Source organism: Diorhabda sublineata, chromosome 1, assembly GCF_026230105.1.
Source record: "Diorhabda sublineata isolate icDioSubl1.1 chromosome 1, icDioSubl1.1, whole genome shotgun sequence".
NCBI lineage: Eukaryota > Metazoa > Arthropoda > Insecta > Coleoptera > Chrysomelidae > Diorhabda > Diorhabda sublineata.
In genome coordinates this window covers 24,259,777-24,279,368 of record NC_079474.1, presented here as the reverse complement: position 1 = coordinate 24,279,368, position 19,592 = coordinate 24,259,777, and the positions used below count along the sequence as shown (strand labels likewise).

Genomic DNA, 19,592 nt, shown 5'->3' with positions numbered 1-19,592 from the left:
GGATGGAAAGGTTTCCACATAATCTCTGGTCGAGGTGAGGCTGATTGGTCTGAATGGTTTGGGATGTGTGGTGTCTTTCTTCCATACTTTTGGTATGAATGTTACTTTGATCCTTCTGTATGGCTCTGGTGGCTCTAGTATGTAACCCAGCGCTAAGCTGCTCCTACTGAGGCGGATCAAGTGTGGCAATATATCCTCCTGTCACCTTTGGAGCAGAGCTGGGAAGATTTCGTCCACTCCAGGTTACTAGAACGGTTCATAGGTCTATTTTGTCATATTCTATCCCTTTGTGTACTGAGGTTGGATTGCCGCTTCCTGGAAAGTGAGTCTTCAGCAAGAGCTGTGCTCTGTCCTCTTCACTCTCCGTGAAGCTGCCATCTGGTTTCATCGGTGCCATGGTTGCTCTTCGCCCAGACTTTGTCTTGAAGCGCCGCAGGAGTCAATTTTCTCGCAGAATTTTCAGAAGCTTTGTCGCTTTCTTTTTCTTATTTCTTTGTTGTAGGCAATGAGTTTTCTGGTGTAACTCAGCCAGTTCTCAGAACACTTTGCTCTCTTAAAGAACTTTCGTGTTTCGGTTCTTAACTTGAGCGGATTATTTCACCAGGAAGCATCGCTACCTTTTTGCTTTTTTGTATAGGCAAACTCGATTCGTATGCATCGAGTATGGCCTCATTCACTTCTCTAAGATCTTGCTCCACACTCATATGGTGTCTAGCTTTACTGGTCTGGATATGCCCCAAGTATATATAGCATAGATTAGTTTTGTATGTTTCCCAATCGGTTTTTCTTGGATTCCTACTTATTTCTGGCTAAATGGAATCTGTCTTTAGTCCGAACATGATTACTCTATGATCAGAGCGAGAGACGATTCATGATAACCTGTAGTTTTTTACCCGTTTTTTAAGAAGATATACTCAATGTTTTGTCTAAAACTTCCCTACATTGTGTATGTAAAGTATATTAGTTAAAATATATGCTAAACGTAACTCCTCAGCTGACTATGATGTTTTACAGTCATCCAGAATAAGTTCCGGCCGAAAGTGGATGCCCCTGAAATGGATCTTATGCTCCCATCCAGAAAAAATCTCATCCACTAGTGCCTCCACCCCCGAAGTTTCGAAGTTTGCTCGTCTGCGCTGAGAACAGTCTCGGGTAATGCCATAGGCAGAATAGCATCTCTGCCGAGGTAGGTAGCAGCCGGCGTAAGTGCCCTCCTTAGAGTTTGAGACGGCTTCTTCTCTTTTCTTTTTTTTTTTTAGCTCAGCAACTCTCTCTTCACAGCGTTTCTCTTTCTCGTGAGATATTCTCACTTGAGAGGTGGAGGGTTTCTCTATTTTTTCGGTATGTTCTCGCTGTTTTTTGCTTATCTTTAATTTTTTACTGTCTCTATGGTTGTTCTCAGGATTAGCAGGTAAAGATTAGTCCATTCCAGCAGAACTCCGCATGGCGGAATAAGGTCTGGATACAATGGGGTGCGGCCCGGCGTACTAGGGGAATCATTCGAGACAGCAATAGCCCTGCTGCCATTTATCCGTCGCCACGATGTCTTCCAACTTGGATTCGGGGGATGTTTATTGACAACCCAGTCTAGATCAGCTAGATTTAGTTTCAATAGGGTCTCCATAAGAAGGATGCGACCGTTAAATACTCCCACTCGTTTTGGGAGTATTTAACGGTCTTGGTGGCCAGTTTAGGGAGGTGCAAAGTCCTAAGGCTCTCCGTACACAACTTGACTACCCTGGGATGGTTCTCCTTATCATCGAGAGCCGTGGGCACTAACCTATCACTGCTGGTCTTAAGCTATTTGCTGAGATAGCCGGCTGGACCTTGTAATTATAGGGGACCTATTGGCCGGTTTTGTCTTTTTAGCGCGTGAAGACTATATTATTGACGGAAAGGGTTATAAATATGTGAAGCTTGGCTTTTCGTAGGATTTTAGAAGAAATGTTTCTGTTGGCAGAAGTGGTATTGGAAAGAAATGGATGAAGAAGGTGTTTCCAGGTTGACGGTAATTTATAACTATGGTCTCTTGAATTTGGTTATATTGAGATCGACTAGGTTTCTGATATGGACAGGATGTAGGGCAAGGGTGTAGAAAATATCGGAATTAGTGACAAACAACAAATATTCCTTTGCCCTGATGAAAATATATCGATTCGGCTGGCAAACGTAGGAACGGGAACAATCTGAGCCGGAGTTTTCATACACTTCATGGTGTTCATTGTATATTTTATTTTTTAAGGATATGATCTTTATTTCATATCAAAACTTTTTTAATATGAAGTTTTATGACCTAAAATTATAACTTATAATCCTTGTTTTATTTGAAAATATTTTTCAATCATCCTTTTTTCGCAAAACCAGTAGCTGTATAAGAAAAAAATAAGCATCATAATTTATAATTTTTTCAATAAATTGAGTGGAAAACAGTAAAAATATGAAATGTAATACGATCTATAATAAATGCAGGAAATACCACCTCTAGCCAAAATAAATGAACGTAGCCTACGTGTCCTGGTTTCCTGTATACGTTTGGAAAATATAGAAACCAATTTTAGTCACCACCCTTTAAGAGTAATATTTTGGGAGGCAATTTTGTTATAAGAGAGACACATCTAAATTTCATACGAGTAATCACGTCCTGAATTTTATACATGATATAAATGAAAGTTATAATATAAATAAATAAATGAAAGTTATGATGTTTAGTGTATGAGAAAGTATTGTAAATGACAATAAAAATAAGCAATAAGGTATGGGGCGAATAAACTTGGAGCATATAATAACAAAAATGTTGAAGTAGGGTTTCCAATTCAATGGGTCTGATTTTAACGTATCAATAGCCATTTTACCAAGTGGAACATAATAAGAAAAATGATACCAGGGTACTTTGTTTGACAATAACACTTTCTATTCATATCAATTTCTTAGACGTTGAATATAGTAGGGGGTTTTCATTTTCATATGTTATAAGCTCTTTGTTGTAAGTAAGTGTAACAGCAGCAGTATTTTTTGATCAAGTTGATCCTGCTGGACATCAGAACATTTTCAGCTTGTTGTAAGTTTATGAATGTTTCCACTTGAACAGGTTAAAATCAGGGTTTGTACTTGAAGCAATTCGTAAAAATATAAAGGAATGCTTCAATTTTTACAGTAAAATTATCTTTTTTGTAAAAAAATCTCATAATATTCTGGTACTGGGTCATTGTTGAGTTAAGAATTGATCGTCACATTGTTACTTGATGCAGATTTTTTATACATTTTATTTTACATTTTATATTATCGTTCAATCACTACGCGTTAATAATCATTTTAACTTATGCAGTCATGGCCGAGCGGTTAAGGCGTCTGACTAGAAATCAGATTCCCTCTGGGAGCGTAGGTTCGAATCCTACTGACTGCGTAAATTTTTGAAATCATAAATTTTTTTTAAAAATCGCTCATACAATTTTATAATCAGAATTTACCGTACAGTATTGTTATATAGTTCTACAATTTTGTCCGAAGTATTTTTTCTAATTACATTATTGTATATTACTATAGTTCTTCCAATATCAATTGCAGAAGAAAGTTATGCGAGGAACAATCAATATTTCATAATTTCGCACGGCACGCATACCAAATTAAGAAATTAAACATAATGTATACTCCCCATATAAAATTTGGTAGACATCTAACAAACCGTCAGTCCACGTGGACTCTGTTTAACAAGGAAAACATAGAATCGTAAACATAAATGCATTCCTATTGGCCGAAGCTGTCGGAAGTTCTAATAGACACATAATTTATCTAGATGAAACATATTTTGACAGTTATGATGTAGTAAATTTCGGTTGGGTTGACAATAGTAAAATTTGCTGTTTGAATGTGCCATGTTCTAAAGGGAAATGCGATATATTACATGCTGGAAGCGAAGACGGTTTCGTGCCTAATGCTTTATTAATATCTGCTAAACGAAATTAAAAACTGTGCAGCTGATTATTATGAAGATATGACAGCAGAATTATTTGAAAAGTCAACTCCTTAAGATACCAAATAGTAGTAGTAACAAAGCTCAAATGTTAGCATTTATGTCTAAAAAAATTATTCCTATTTATGTCAGCGATCGTAAAAAAGGCCCAACAAACAAAGAATTACTAACTGTTATTACAGGTCAAAAGTTAGAGGAAATTTATTATATTGACAAGCTGTGCCAAGAACATGGTCATATTCTTCTCAGACTAACTCCTTACTATTGCATATTTAATCCTATAGAGTTTATTTGGGCAAACATAAAATCAGGAATTACGAAAATGTAATCAGTCCCCAGAACTGAGTAAAGAGGTTGTAAAACTCGTAAAGAAAATTTCTAGCAGCAGACCGCCAAAAGCTTTGGAAAAACTGTGTTAAACGAGTTATCAAAGAAGAAGATGAGTATATGCAACCCATATTAATTCAATCAAATAATGATTCTAGTTCAGATGATTCTGAATACTATTATTATTTATAAAGATACTTTGGAATTGAAATGTTTTTTTTTTGTTTTATTTGCAAAGAATTCTTGTTCCTTTATGGTTTTTGCTTTGAAATTTGGTTTCCACAAAAAAGGAATGAAGTACAAAAAGGGCTCAGTTCACGTCCAGTACTCTGTTTAAGCGAACTCCTTACAGGCAGGTACATTTTACTTGTCCATTTACGTTTTATAATTCAATATTCAGTTGTAGCAAGTTAACGAGATATAATTATGATTTTTTCTAAGTTCCAAGTAGGACTACAATTAAGTGCATCTGTCTAAATAACGGCGTATAATGCCGTCCAATTTATAATGATTCGATTGCCTTTTAATGAATACTTAACGATATAAAAATAATAAATTTATAAAATGCGGTATCTACGCTTATGGTAGATCAAACAAAATTGTCGCCAAGATTTTCTATATAAGTTTTCATAATCTGCAATTGATATTGGAAGAACTGTACTGAATTTTATCATTGCGGAGTCCAATCCTGGTTTTTTAGTATATCCCATCAATATAGATACACATAATAGTAATTCAACCTTTTGATCCAAATAAAAAAAATAAGAAATTTCACCACTCAAGCAGGCAGCATCATCAACATTAAGATTTCATGTATAAGCTGCCTTCTCCACAAATTTTGCTATCAGAATAGGAAAAGTAAGATAAAAGAAATATAACAATGGACGACCACATTTGCACTCGGAGCAATGGGGCATGCTTATTTTGATTTTTCAATAACTATTCCAAAGTCAGGCAATACATAAAAAATTTTGACTGATAAAATTAGATACGGTCTGCTGTAGAGCTGCTGAGATTGGACATGCGACAACGTATACCTTATACGAGAAGGTTTAATGTGTTTTCAAATACGTTTGACAATAAATCATTTTTATGTGATCATCAAACATTCAGTACATAAGGTATGATTAAGGTTTTTGGAGTACACTTAAATATAAAAAGCTAATTTTAATTCTAGAATGTTTGTTAGTAATAATTATTTCCAGACATTCAAGCAACTATGTATACTTTCAAATATGTTTTCTACGCCCTTGCTAGTGAACGTCAAAAATTGTATCGTGGATAGTTCTTGCAAGTGATATTCAACAATAACATGTACGTAATGAGATTGCAATAAAAATTTTATCTATGTACGAATTTATAAGGTTTGTTTACATACATTGAGTCCATTGAAAGACATGGCCCTAGCATTATTAAGACACCTTTTGTATTAAAAGAAGGATGTCCTTGAATGCCTAAACACATTACACATCAGCACATCTCAGAAAGGCACGTTTTTTGTTATTATTTTAGAAAATAAAAGCAGTGTTATTTATATTATGAGCTTTTGCATGAAAATATTACGGTAGCCGAACATTAGGAGGCGTAGAAAAAGTAGAGTACGTTACATACGTTTAAGCTGAATACGCTCTAGTGAAATTTCGCACACGTTACGTTACGTTTTTTTTTTCAAAGAAGTCAATTTTGATTTATTTATTCTAACGTTACAGCTTTTGAGCAATTAATTTGTTATATATTTTCAACTCCATTGGAAAAATTAAATAAAACCATAGCTTCGTTGCTAAAATGTACTCTATCTCTGACTACAATTGTGAAGTCAAAATAAATTTAGTAAAATTTGTGGCGATATTATTCTTTACAATAGCTGGTGAATTTTTCCAATATCTTTTTAAATTTTGCCTTTTATACACAGTGCATACAAAATTCGCGTTAACTTCAATAATTTTCTTTTGTTTTAAGCGAATCTTTTAAATTTATTTCATGGTTAATTCGTACTTCCTATTTATTTAGGGCTCGGAACGAATAGAATGGAAGAGATTCATTTAGGTTATATTTAAAAAAATGTAAATTCAGTTTTTTCACATGTTAGAGCATAAACTACGAGGCATAGCAACGAACAATAACTCATTAGAAGTGTCAGAAGTTTGGCGTCAAAAAAGTGAACCAGAGTTACGTATTAAATTAAAAGAAAAATGAAAATCCAAAAAATTGGAGTATCGAACAACCGTGAAAAATTGGACTGCAAGCTTCAAAAGAGGTAAATGTTCCATTGAAAATGATGTGTCAGTCCCAGAAAATATCGATGCAGTTTATGACATGATTTTATCACACCGTCGAATTGGGCTAAAACAGATATCTGAAGCACTGAATATTTCATAAAAACGCGTTCATCACATAGTACACGTCAATTTGGACATTGCTGCAAAATGGATCCCTAAATGTTTAAATGTTGACCAAAATCGTGCAAGGGTAGAAGCATCGCTTTCGATGTGTGCTCGATGTGAACACCATGTAGAATTCTTAAACCGAATTTACTATCATGGATGAGACTTGGGTACACGATCCAGAAACAAACCAACAATTGATGGAATGGCGACCCTTTGGTTCTCCAAGACCTAGGAAGCTTCGTGTGCAAAAATCTGCTGGAAAAGTTCTTGCTTTAGTTTATTGGGATTACCATGGAATAATCATGATTGATTTTTTGGATAAGGGTAGAACAATAACTGGTTATTACTATTCGGCATTACTTACCACTTTACGGGAAAAAGTTAAAGAGAAAAGACGCGGAAAGCTATCCAAAGGTGTTTTGTTTTTGCAGGACAACGCCCCTGCACACAAATCTCAAGTTTAAAATGTAGTAAATTTTCTTCTAACGAGGACATAATAAAAGCTGTGGTGATGAAACGTTTTTTTTTTAATGTCTACAAACGTTGCACGTTCCCTTGGAAAGCTGGTGGTGTCCAATTTAGTATTAATTGTTAAAAGAATGAGTTATTTATATACTTCAACTAAGGCCTAATACCATTTTCAGAAGAAAAGTCTCCAGCTGGTGAAGAAAGTTTACAAACTTATTTGGGTTTTCTATGTAAAGATTTAGTGTAACTCCTAACTTCGAGAACCATTCACTTAATCAATAATAAAACACTTTTTGCAGCCACATGACGTAAAAGTTGTATTACTTTCCTTAATTTTCTGATTATAAAAATCGTAAAGGTTTGTAAATAAGTTAAAAATATATTTGAACCAAAAACGTTCGCAGTCAGTAGGATTCGAACCTACGCTCCCAGAGGGAATCTGATTTCTAGTCAGACGCCTTAACCGCTCGGCCATGACTGCATGCATAAGGTGTAACCATCAATACTTTATAAATTGATTGTTGAATAAGAAATAATCTTCATATAAACAATATAAAATCAGTAGGAAGTCCATTTTTCTGTCATAATTGAACATTTACTAATTTTGTTATTAAACTTTGAACCAGTATGATTTTTTTCCTGCAAGCGTATAATAATATCTATATTTTTGTATACTTTGTAAGATTATTTTATTGTTTGGAACTGTCTTTTTAACGTACATTATACAGATGAATGATAGTTTCATCTAATAAATGGGCATGGAAATAATTGTAAACACATGATCAAACACAAGAATTTCACCGTATAAAACTTCAATGTCTACTCATTAGTGATTCTGATGTGGCCTTAATTGGAAACTCAATATCCAAAAAATCAAAAATCAATTATATAATTAGCGATTTGCGTCGACTTCAAGACGTATGTCTCCCGAAGAAATTGTGGTATATGCCTTGTTCTGAAATTTTTATTGTTTACACATAGAAGTGAATCAACAAAGATTTCCTCTCGCACATTTCGAGAATTCTTTTCGTCTCCAATGCAACAATTTATACTTCCATGATGAGGTGGGGATTTTAATCAAATTTCCACATCATTATATGCATTCCCTCGGTCGATATATTAGTTTTTTTAGATAATATCATTTCAGACGCGGTTCTTTTCATTGTCATTTATGAGATGGTAGTTCTTATTTTTTTTTTTAATAGAGACCACCAGGTCATAGGTTACCAGTGCAGGGATACCAAAGTTTTGGAAAATATATGTATTAATGGACTCATGGCATTTATGACCTCAAATAGATATTATTCATTTCAGAATGTCCATAGAAAACAGAAAATTAGAGATGGGCAGGGTATTGTGCTAATCATGAATACTTATTGTGCTAAACTAATCACGAATACTTAAAAAATGAAAAGTACTTAAAAGTATTCGGGTAAGACTACTTCTATAAGAAGTTCTCGAATAAGAGAGTACTTTTTCAATGTAAGATAGTACTCATGATAAAATAGTAATGAGTGAGAGTACTTCAAAACATTTTAAACTAAAGGACAAGTCAGTAAGAAAAGAATAATTTATAGTAGTAAAATAATAGAATTTTAAAATGACACAGAGACTATCCTCTAAATTTGATAGAGATTAAAAACAGAAGAACCAAAGATAGAGTGAAAGTTTCAATTCTTTCTAAAAATCATCGTCAGAAGAAATTACTTAAAAGCTGAATTGAAAATTAAAAAATGTTCAAAAATATAATGTCCAATGTAAAAACGTCAAAACTGTAAAATAATAAAAATATAAAGGTCACTTCAATGTAAAACATGAATATCGCTGAAGAATGAAGTAAATTTAACTAAGACATGTTTGATATTTAACATTTCAAAAATTTAAATTTAGGTTCTGTTGGAATCTGCTATCTGACGACAGACGATGATTTATGAACAGAAATATAAATCTTATCGTTGGTTTTGTGAATAAGTTTATAATCTCAATTTTAAATTAAGAAGCGTAAATCATAACGCTTTGTCAGGTAAGTTTTTACACTTTTCACTCGTAATTAATTATTTCACATACCACAAAGAAACAAGACACCATATTTTTTGACGATATATACACTGCACGTATGCGATTGATTCGTGTTCTATGACTGCACTCTCCAAACAAAATAGAAGACAAAACAAGCGAGTTGAAGAGACAAACTGAGAATTGTTCCGACATTTGTACATGAGTGTCGATGTCGCTGTCGACTCGTCCTCGCTACTCGTCAACTGTAGAAATTATGAGTACTGTGTACTGTGAAATAAAAAGGACTCGAAAGAACATCAAAATAAAAGTATTTATGAGTATCGATATTGAGTACTTTGAGCACTTGAGTTTTACTTTGAGTGAAATTTGAGTACTACACAACATATAATGTAATCAAAAAAGAGTTATTCAATTTTAAAACATATTTTTGGCTAGTCTGAATAATTATAAGAGTTCTAACTCACACAAAATTTCGAAACAATAAACTTTTTATATATAGTAGAGAAAATACTTCTAGAAAACGATTAGCGTGAAAGAAAATTTCGCCAATCCTATCAAGCGAACATTTCAAGTCAGCAGTTTGCAGTAATTTCTCGATTGTGTTATTTATTTGCCGTTAAACATTGTCCATTATTCATTATTGACAGATATTGATTGGTAAAAAGAATAAATAGCATCCTTATCCTTTGAAAATAATTCTGAATTAAATGTTATTCCGGTCGCGTATATATTTATTATCATTTAAGCTGAATTGTTAAAATAGACCAGTTCCAGTAATATTTATTTGGTGATAAATTTTATGCACAAATACCTATAGGGTTACCCATTCTCCAGAACTTCATCCGTATTTAAGAAAAAGGGCTTTGAAAAAAAATATTTATTCATGTTCTACGAAACTAGTGGCAACATTGTAATGAAATTTCAAGCCAAAATATTTTGAATCAATTAATTCACAATACTTGATACCAGCATCGATGTTTTATTTCATTATTTCAAATCAAAATGAAAACTATGCACTCTATAGAGTATACTAAGATTATTGTTTTGGTGTAAAATTAAGTTATGTTTTCGTTCACCCAAAATATTGATTAACAAATCTAACCTCAAAAAATTTATGTTGGTGAGAAACGGATATTAAAACCAATTTACAGGATGCCATAATATAGTTGTGTAAAATTTCATCACGAAATTGCCATTAGTTTTAGCAAAATATTGAAAATGTTTTTCAGCGCCAAATAATTCTCAAATTTTCTACCAATCTAGAAACAAAATCACTTCTCTGAAACACCCTTAACAAAAGCTTCTTTGACATGTTTAGAACTGTTTCTCATTACTACTTTGAGATTGTTATTTTCAACATTTTTATTCGAATAACTATTTTTATATGGTTTGTAAAGTTGTTTCTCCCTTGGCAATATAAAATTTTCAATCTCTATCAATTACAAGATAATGCAAAGTGAATGTATACAGGGCGCTTCAAAAGCTGAGCCCGGATAGATAGAAAACTGAACAATATTTGGGGTTTGCGTCAGTAAAACCTTTACCTAACGTGAATATGTTTTTATGTCTGACTCTCATAGAGGGCGCATAAACTTTTCCTTCTAGATTTGTCTGTGTAATTCAAGTTATTAAAATCGTATGACCAAGGAGGACGAAGTATCGAAGCTTCTGTACCTCTACCAATCCATAGATTCTGAAAATTGTTACTAAACCAATTACGACAGTTCGAGCTCAAACGTGCATAGAAAAAGAGATCTTTGCTCGTTTAGCGTTAAATCCTCTAATATCTCGAATAACTGATTTCTTAAAAAATCCAGGTACATATCACCATTTAAATGAGTGTTGGTAATGTAGATTCTAATCACACCAGTAGTGTGCATTATGGAAGTTGAACATATCTTGTTGCATAAAAGTGGCCTCGTCCGTAAAGAGTTTATTTTAAAAAATTTTTTTGAGGGCTGTCCTTTTTTGTAATGTTGTACTCCAACCAGTAGATCGTCTGGCAAGAGCTTTTCAAATTGTCTATATGGTAAGGTTGTAGCTGTTGCTTTTTAAGTATCCTCCAAGTATTTCAAAAAGAGGTATTTGTGTCTTTCCACATTCCTTACGCTAACCGTGTAACTAGCGCCCTCTATGAGAGTCAGATATAAAATCAAATTTATTCGCTGTATCAGCTTTCGAAACAAATTGGTATAAAATTTCAATACAGTGTTGCTAGTAGTTGAGGCAAAATCGTAAAAATTGTGTATATTTGTATTGTATTTGTATTTTTTACTGAGCTAACCCCAAATATTTTTCAGTTTTCCATCTATCCTAGAGACGATATCACCTTTTTTGGAATACCCTGTATATTTATATCCTAAACGCAATCGAAAGTCATTTAATTGCAGTGATAATTTATTCTTCTTGCAATAGTTCTAAATAACATATTCAATAGGTTACAAGCAATATTTTTATTTTTCATTCCATTTTAAAGAGTTTTATTTAATTATCCATACTAATTTATCGGAAAAAAACCGTTTTCAATTTTCACGCGAAATAAGACCTTTGGTTCAAATGACCCGTCATTCTTCTTTGTCACTGGTTGTGATTTTTCGTCGCAGCTTTCAATAATTTGTATAGTTTGTTGGATTTTCGAGATATTTTTTTGAAAATATATGAATTGCACTAATCATATGATCAAAACAATACCACTATCATTGTAACAAAAAATGTGAAAATCACTTTGACGTAAACAGGAAATATACTTGTTATCGCTTTCATTTTACAGTTGAAAAACAGTTGCGAACGATATTGAAAATTCAATAAAGTTTAGAATTTGCGGAGAAAAATTTTCTCTGAAAAAAGACATGATAATTAACATATTTGGATGCCAAAATATAAAGATGACACTGAAAACCACAGCAGTAATAATGAAAAGAGCAATGAAAATTCACTTGGTAACTATAATTTTGATGGCACGAGTATGGTTTCCGTGGCGCCTGGATTTGACTATGACATTTTGTAAATCTTCGTTTTTTTTATTTGTATATATCAACCTAATCTAACCTAACCTTTTAGAGGTGTACTTTGAGTGTGAAAAATTGACTAAAAAAACTTTCTGCGCGTGAGGATATTTTAGTTTTATTTTATTATTTTTTTTTTCTGACGAGGGGCCTCGCAAAAATGGCTCATTTTGCTTTAGAAATCTATTTAAATAATTTTGGAGTTTGAGAATAAATAAAATGAAAACTAAATAAAAAATCTTTTATTTATACAAGATAAAATACGAAGTATTGAACGCCATCTTTATCCACCCATTCTTTATTTTCAATTTATTTTGTCCTAATTTAGCCAAATAAATCCAAAAAAGTAACATATCAACACTAACTGTTGGTAAATTAGTGAAGTCTGCTGTAATAAACACTACCTTTTTTATCAAAACACTTCTGATATATGTTCTGTTTCAAGCCATCTTCAATTGGCACTTATTTATTCAAACTATTTCTACTATTTCACTATTTCACCCCGGTGGGGTGAATTCATACACACTGTCTTTTACTTACTTCATTTATTTATACATATAAACCAGACACTATAGAATTAATTATCACTAGTTATATAATTCACCGACTTGACTATAAAGAAACAGGAATTTATATCAGAAAGGTATTCTTAGAATCCTAAAACGTAAACAAACAAAAAAACCTTCCTAAAAAATAGTTAAAGAAAAACAATATAAACACATCGCCGCTATGATAAAAACACGTAAACAGCCTTTCTAAGAACTTTTTTGCGTCCAGTGCGTTCAATAAATTCAAATCTCATTTTAATTGACCAGGGCCGGCCACAAGGTCCATTTCGTGGGCAAGTTCGTAATATGTAAAATGAAATACCAGCAGTGTTTCTAACTATGAAAGTTTCATCATTATCATATTTGTATCTTTCCTATTAATAGACCAAAATATTGGTTTGAAATCTTGATTTCCTACATTCCATGTTTTATATCCCAGTGTTTCCTGAAAAAGGAATACTTCATACTACTGACTCTTTTCAACATAATTAGATATTTGATTGGTAAATATTTTAGTGTGTTTCTAGACAAGATAACAGAACATTTATTATCTTCTATAGGATCGCTAAGCCGATGAGTACTGATTTATTCTACATGTACCATTTCCCTAAATTCTTTCTACATTATTCTTTCAGTATTTTTGTTCTGTTGAGGCACGTAACTCAATTGTAAAATTTTAATATTGCGCGCTTCAAGTGAGTCAACCATTTTCGAGTATTCTTCAATTGAATTTTCTAATAATCAGTTCATATTCTACGGGTCAACTCAGTGTAGTCAAACCTAGATTTACCATGGTAAACTTCAGAATTCCCCGGAAACAAAGGTAAAGTTTGAATATTACTGAAATTGTATATGTTTCAGGCTTTACCCAGGTAAACCGCGCTCTATCCGATTTCCTTTGGATAAAGTTAACAGTACCAAAAAATAACAAGGTCATAAGTATTTGAAAAACATATTTAACGGAATAAGCAAATTTAACAAATAAAAGTGAGAACATCAAATCTTATATATAATTACATCATTAATAGCCCTAACCTCCTAAAAGTGAATCTTCTTCTTTCAAGTTCTCGTAAACTTTTTTTTCCGATTATGAAATTTTCTAGCCCTTCGACTTGTTACGTTTTTTTTCAATTATTCTATTGATAGCAAAATACTGTGAATCGTATAAAAATAGTCAATATATTAACATTAAAACAATTATTATATCGGTAGCTTTAAAGTTATAGCTTTGATTAATCTCAATGTTAATCTGATGATACCAAAATGCTGTAAATCGTATAACAATGACTGTCAATAGTTTAACATTACGACTATTATTATATCGATAACTTTAAAGTCGTAACTTTAATTGGAAAAGCAGCTTTTCTTCCACTGCTCTTATTATTTCATATTTCATACTCTTCAATGCCACTCGGCTTGTTACGATTATTTTATTTTTCGAAAGAAATGAGGAAAGGAACAGAAAATATTTTTTAAAATATAACCAAATAGGATTTATTGTATTCTATTCATTCTTTTCCACAAATAAATAGAAAATACGAATTTATATATGAAAACTATCATACAACATTTGCTTAAAACAAAAGGAAATCCATAAATTCATCGTTTGTTTTGTGAAATTTTATGCTAGAATCATCTGATGATGCACGGGTAATTAACTTTTAAATGCCACTAACAGAGAATATGTCAAATATTCTAGTCATGAAATTTTCTAATTTTATTTTATATAAAACATATCAAAAATGAAAATTTGATATATTTGTAGGTAATGTACAAATTTACAATTAGCTTTAAGAGAAAAAAATGCAGCATAAAGTGAATTTATTAGCAGAAATTCGAAAAAAAGTTGCTGTAAGTGTTCAAATTGACCCCATCTTCAGAAATGTATTAACGGCAACGTTCCTTAACGAAAAAGCACGGCTAGTGACGCATGTTAAGCTGCTCGCGAATAATTTGAGATTCTTCAATTGTACTTCGGAAGGCAGGAAGGATGTGTGGTCCTCCTGCAAAAACGCGGTCCTTAAGAAGGCCTCATAGGAAGAGATCACAGAGCGTCAAGTCACATGAACGGGTGAGCCACTCAACGAATCCTCGTCTGCCTATTTGCTCTCCAAAATAAATTGTAGGGTAATCCCGCAAACATACACCCCAGGCAGGTTTAATTCTTCTTCAATGAAGACTTGAGGATTCTGGTCGTTCCAGTACACGCAGTTATGCCGATTGATCGTAACGTTCAGCTTGAAGGTTGCTTCATGCGACGACAAATTGGAATGCCGGAAGGAATCATTCTGAATGCATCCGAGGTATCACCCGCAAAATTCGAATTTGCGATCGAAATTTGCGTGTGAAGTGCGTAGAGAAGACATGGACGGTAAACTCGATAGTGCATGCGTTTCGGCATTCGTCTTAGAGAACGATCGTATATTTGAAGTTTTGAACTTACGCCATCGCCACTGTTTCGATATTTTCGCTAGTTATTACAAATACCGGTCATCCACAACGTGGCGTGTCGGTACCAGAGCCCGTTTTTAAGAATATCTGATAAGTATTTCACACTGTTCATCGATTTGGTAGCACTCTCTCTTGAAGGGTGAACTTGTATCGAAAAATCATTTTTAAAACGTATCTACTCGACGAGCACGTGTTATCATGACACAGACACAACTGTCTGAAGCACCAACATGCTTCGTTTCAATCTTTTTCGGCAGCGTTACCAGAATTATGAGCGTTGCCGGACTTATGTCGATTTTTGGAGAGCATTGCTTGACTTATGACGATCTCTGTATTATAACTAACATTATAAACGAATATATTTACTTTTCCACTTGTTATACAAAAGTTACATTTTGATCTCAACTTTTCTAAAATACCCTTAAATTATATTTTTTTGGGTTAATTTAGGCACATTAACACTCCAATGAATAGCACTTGGATCAATTAGTTTTGGATTGGCTTATAGAACTTAGAACTGTATACATAAAATAAAATTTGATGTAAATCAAGACTCTTTCAAATTCTTGTATCCGAAGTTTACATTCCTCGCTCAGACGTAAAATATTATACTGCCATGACCCAAATTCATTCGTATCATTTATGAAAGCGAACCGAGCCGATTTTTCATGTATATTCCCTTTCAATTATTACTTTAAAATTCACAGATCCTGAGAGTATCATAAGTCATACCAACAGATTATTTTTTAAACATCTCTGAATAACTGGCTTTTTGGGTTGTTTATCATTAATTACAAGAAAGAGAACATTAGATTTATTTTGTGTTAGGATAAGTAAAATTATGAAATGAAAAGTACACGTTAGTGAGAGACTTCTCAGCCAAATATCAACAGTAATTGGTAATATGAAATAGAATGAAAACGAAACTACAGTATAATTACAGTGAAGTACAGTACGATTGTCTTTTTATAGAATAAATATATTATAGATATATAGATTTTAACTACTCAATTTTTTTTATGATATCGTCTGTGATTCAAAAAAGATAATGTATCATTAAACTGATAATCACTATCTATATTCAAAGAAACATGGTGTAATATCTTAGAGACTCTCTGGTTTGCTCATATTGAAACAAAGCTTCTTGTTTCAGATACCCCTGAGCAAAGTGCAGTGAATGGCACATTAAAACACCAAAAAATAATTACATTATCTTCGCCAAAAAGCCGTTGCAGAATTTGAATTGTAGACTTAAAGATGGAATGTACTCAAATGTATTACTGTTCTTTTTGTTTTGTGAGTAATTCCTACTTGGCGACCCACACTGTGGAGTGATGTGAAGGGTTCGCCATTAAAAATAAGTGAAACTATTCTGCTGCATAAAAAACCGCTGATTATTCTATATTGATTCAAATTACTTTGCGGATAAGTTTCAATCAAAATTGTTGACGTTTTTTCTCCACAATCCTCATGAGTAAAAATGATTTCCGTTCTTTCTAAACACAATTTATTAGTGATTTATATATTGAAAGCTATAATCTTTTCATTTCAATTAGGAAATTTCTTCTCTCATCTCACTTATTCTTTTGTCTAGATTACCATTATTTCCATTCTCTTCTAACCTACAATGTTTTGTTTTTTTCTCTTATCGTTATCAATATTCAATCTATTGTTAAAATACTTATACTAATTGTATTCTATTCTATCCCATGTAATTTATTGAATTCTACTATTAGTACATCCACTTTTTCCAATTTACCTATATCTATTATATTCTATATATGTCTCATCAACTCTTATGAATTTCAGTGTTCTGTTTCCTATTCTAGAATTGCATTATCCTCGATGCTTTTCTAAAGGATTTCATTTATCTCTATTCTTCAATACTTCGTCATTATTCATGTTCGTTTTCTTCTTATTTCTGTACTCTTTCTCTTATGATACACTACACCTCCGTTTTATTATAGGCTGATATATAACTTTTGGCTTTTCAATTTTTCAGCTTGCTTTTACTTTGCATCAATTTATTTTTGTCTTTATTCATTTATCTCCACTTTTTCGTGGATCTCTTGTTCGTTTTAATTGAATCTAGCACTTCTAATTATCCAATACTTTCTGTAGTTCTTATTTTTGATATCTTCATCTACTTTCCTAATATTTTCATTTGCTTCTTAGATTTTTGTTTAATATTAATTAATATCATGGAACTAAAACTATATGATATATACATAAAAATTGTTATAAAACAGATTTTAGAATTAAAGGACTATTTTCCCCAATATATTCAACAGAAAAAATTTATAACTATCCATAGGAAACTTCGGATATACTTCAACAAGATCTTTCGAGTTACAATAATAATAAATAAGGTTGAAAATATCAAAACTTTTCCTCATATTTTATCAAGAGAATTGAGAAAGTTCTTTTGAAAAATGTACTTCCACTCGACAACGCTGGACAATCTCTAATATTCTATTACATTACAACTGGATAGTAACGGTCTAGATTCCTTCTATTGTGCGAAGTGTTCATGGTATGTGAAATTTCCCATGAATTTATGATTTATAGTTTGAGATATTTAATATAGGTGGTTTGGTTAGCTCGAGTATAACAAAGATATATTGTTTCTGCATACAAAATCAATAAAGTGGATAATTGAAAAGTCTTTCAGCTTTGTGAACTTATGTCATGAAAGTTTGATAGTTCAAATAATACATTGTTGAAGTTTGGCTCCAATGTTGAGTATTTAGTAGAATAATTTATGAATTTGGTGAAACTAGTGCATATAATTTCTTTCAATAGGTAGCGTTGTCATACATTTTTCTCCAACTGATATCTTGATTGCAACAAAGTAAAACTCGAAAAAGAAATGCTCTTAAGATCAGCCATAAGAGAAAATATAAATCTCAGTAAAACAATTTATCTGTGTTAATTTCGATTGAAAAACTTTTCACCAAAATATCCATAATATTGGTTGTTTTGTGTACAATCTAGTTAGTTTACAAACTATACATATACAAATTTCACAAATTTTCAAAACTTTCTCAGTAATTAAATGAAGTTGATATTGCTAAATATATAATAAAGAACATGTTGGTGATTACATAAACCAATCAATCTATTTTGTTTATTCAAGTTTGGATAGGAATTTCTGAGTCTACAAATACTACCAATAGATGCTAAGCTACTTATATACCTTTCTTTATTATCAGTGCATTTAATCTGACGTTTTTGGTAAAATTTCGTTTATAAACAGCAATAAACTATTGTATATTCTGAACCAATTATAACATATATGGGAGCTAGTCTAAGTGTCAAGGTAGTGAGAGGTAGCACAATAAGCAAAGTTCAATAACTTAAACTTCCTATTATACATCAACTCACACACAACATAGACACAATTATACAAGAAAGGATTGAACTACGTCGAGCGAATTAAGTCTCGGCAAACGTCGCAACATCGCTGAGCGTTCGATATCGATCGCTTCGCTGTCTCGAGAAAAAGCGGTACCTCCATAGTTTGGTTGAAGTAGTGTAATTTTTTGATTGGTATACGTTATTATCACTTCAAGAATATCGTCTTTACAAAGCAGAGACCATGCATCTAAAGGTGAACCTGGTTTGTTTACAGCAGCATTACCTTTGAGACCTGGTAGTTTCGTTATAATATTTTCTTTTCGTGTTCTAGAAGTTCAAAAGTATCTCGAGGTCCACCTCATTGTCACTCAAGCTTTCCAAGTTATTAGCAATGTCTTCCATTTCTTTATCACTGGTTGGGTCAAAATTGACCCGCAACGATTACACAACTTGAACGATAAACGGGAACTGAACTTCTAGTGTACTGCTCGGCAGAGCAACGAATAGTAGGGGAATACGTTCACGCGTGATATCGAGTGATGCCTACTCAGGAACAAAATACATGCTTGAAGTTGCTCTAGGTCATCATTGACCCAACCATACCAGTTGAGGATTGAAGAAATTATTTTGTTGTCGATCTCCCATTCCATTCGAAAAGCTCACTAAAGGCTCAGTCTCGATTTTAAAACGTCCTCTATCTACAGCGCCTACCAGATGTAGAATTTCAATCAAAATTTAGCACAAAAGTTCTTTTTTTTGGGTGATTTTATGATTTCCTTCAAAACGTATTTTGAGCAAATTTCTGAGCTCAAAAAATAAATAACCTAAACTTATTACTAAACCTAAAAATAAAGTTTGGGTATGTTAGAGCATAAACTCCTTTTTATCTGTTCCACATACTCGTTTCTCATTTAGTAGTTTCCAACCGTTTTTCTGTTTTCTTTCTAATCTTTTTGCAGCTGAAAAGCTAACAGGTTGAAGTATAAACGCAATAAAAAACTAAACCACGAACTACTACACCACTATACCATGAACGGCGTCATATTCACAACCAGGATCA

General features: G+C 32.6%; 2 non-coding genes across 2 annotated transcripts; one reads left to right on the top strand and one right to left on the bottom strand.

Annotated features, from left to right (window-relative positions):
* Positions 1–3,321: 3,321 nt before the first annotated feature.
* Positions 3,322–3,403, top strand: Trnas-aga (transfer RNA serine (anticodon AGA)). The gene has a single exon. It is a non-coding gene; the product is annotated as a tRNA-Ser (tRNA).
* A 4,148-nt stretch (positions 3,404–7,551) lies between these two features.
* Positions 7,552–7,633, bottom strand: Trnas-aga (transfer RNA serine (anticodon AGA)). Its single transcript has one exon. It is a non-coding gene; the product is annotated as a tRNA-Ser (tRNA).
* Between the last annotated feature and the right edge of the window lie 11,959 nt (positions 7,634–19,592).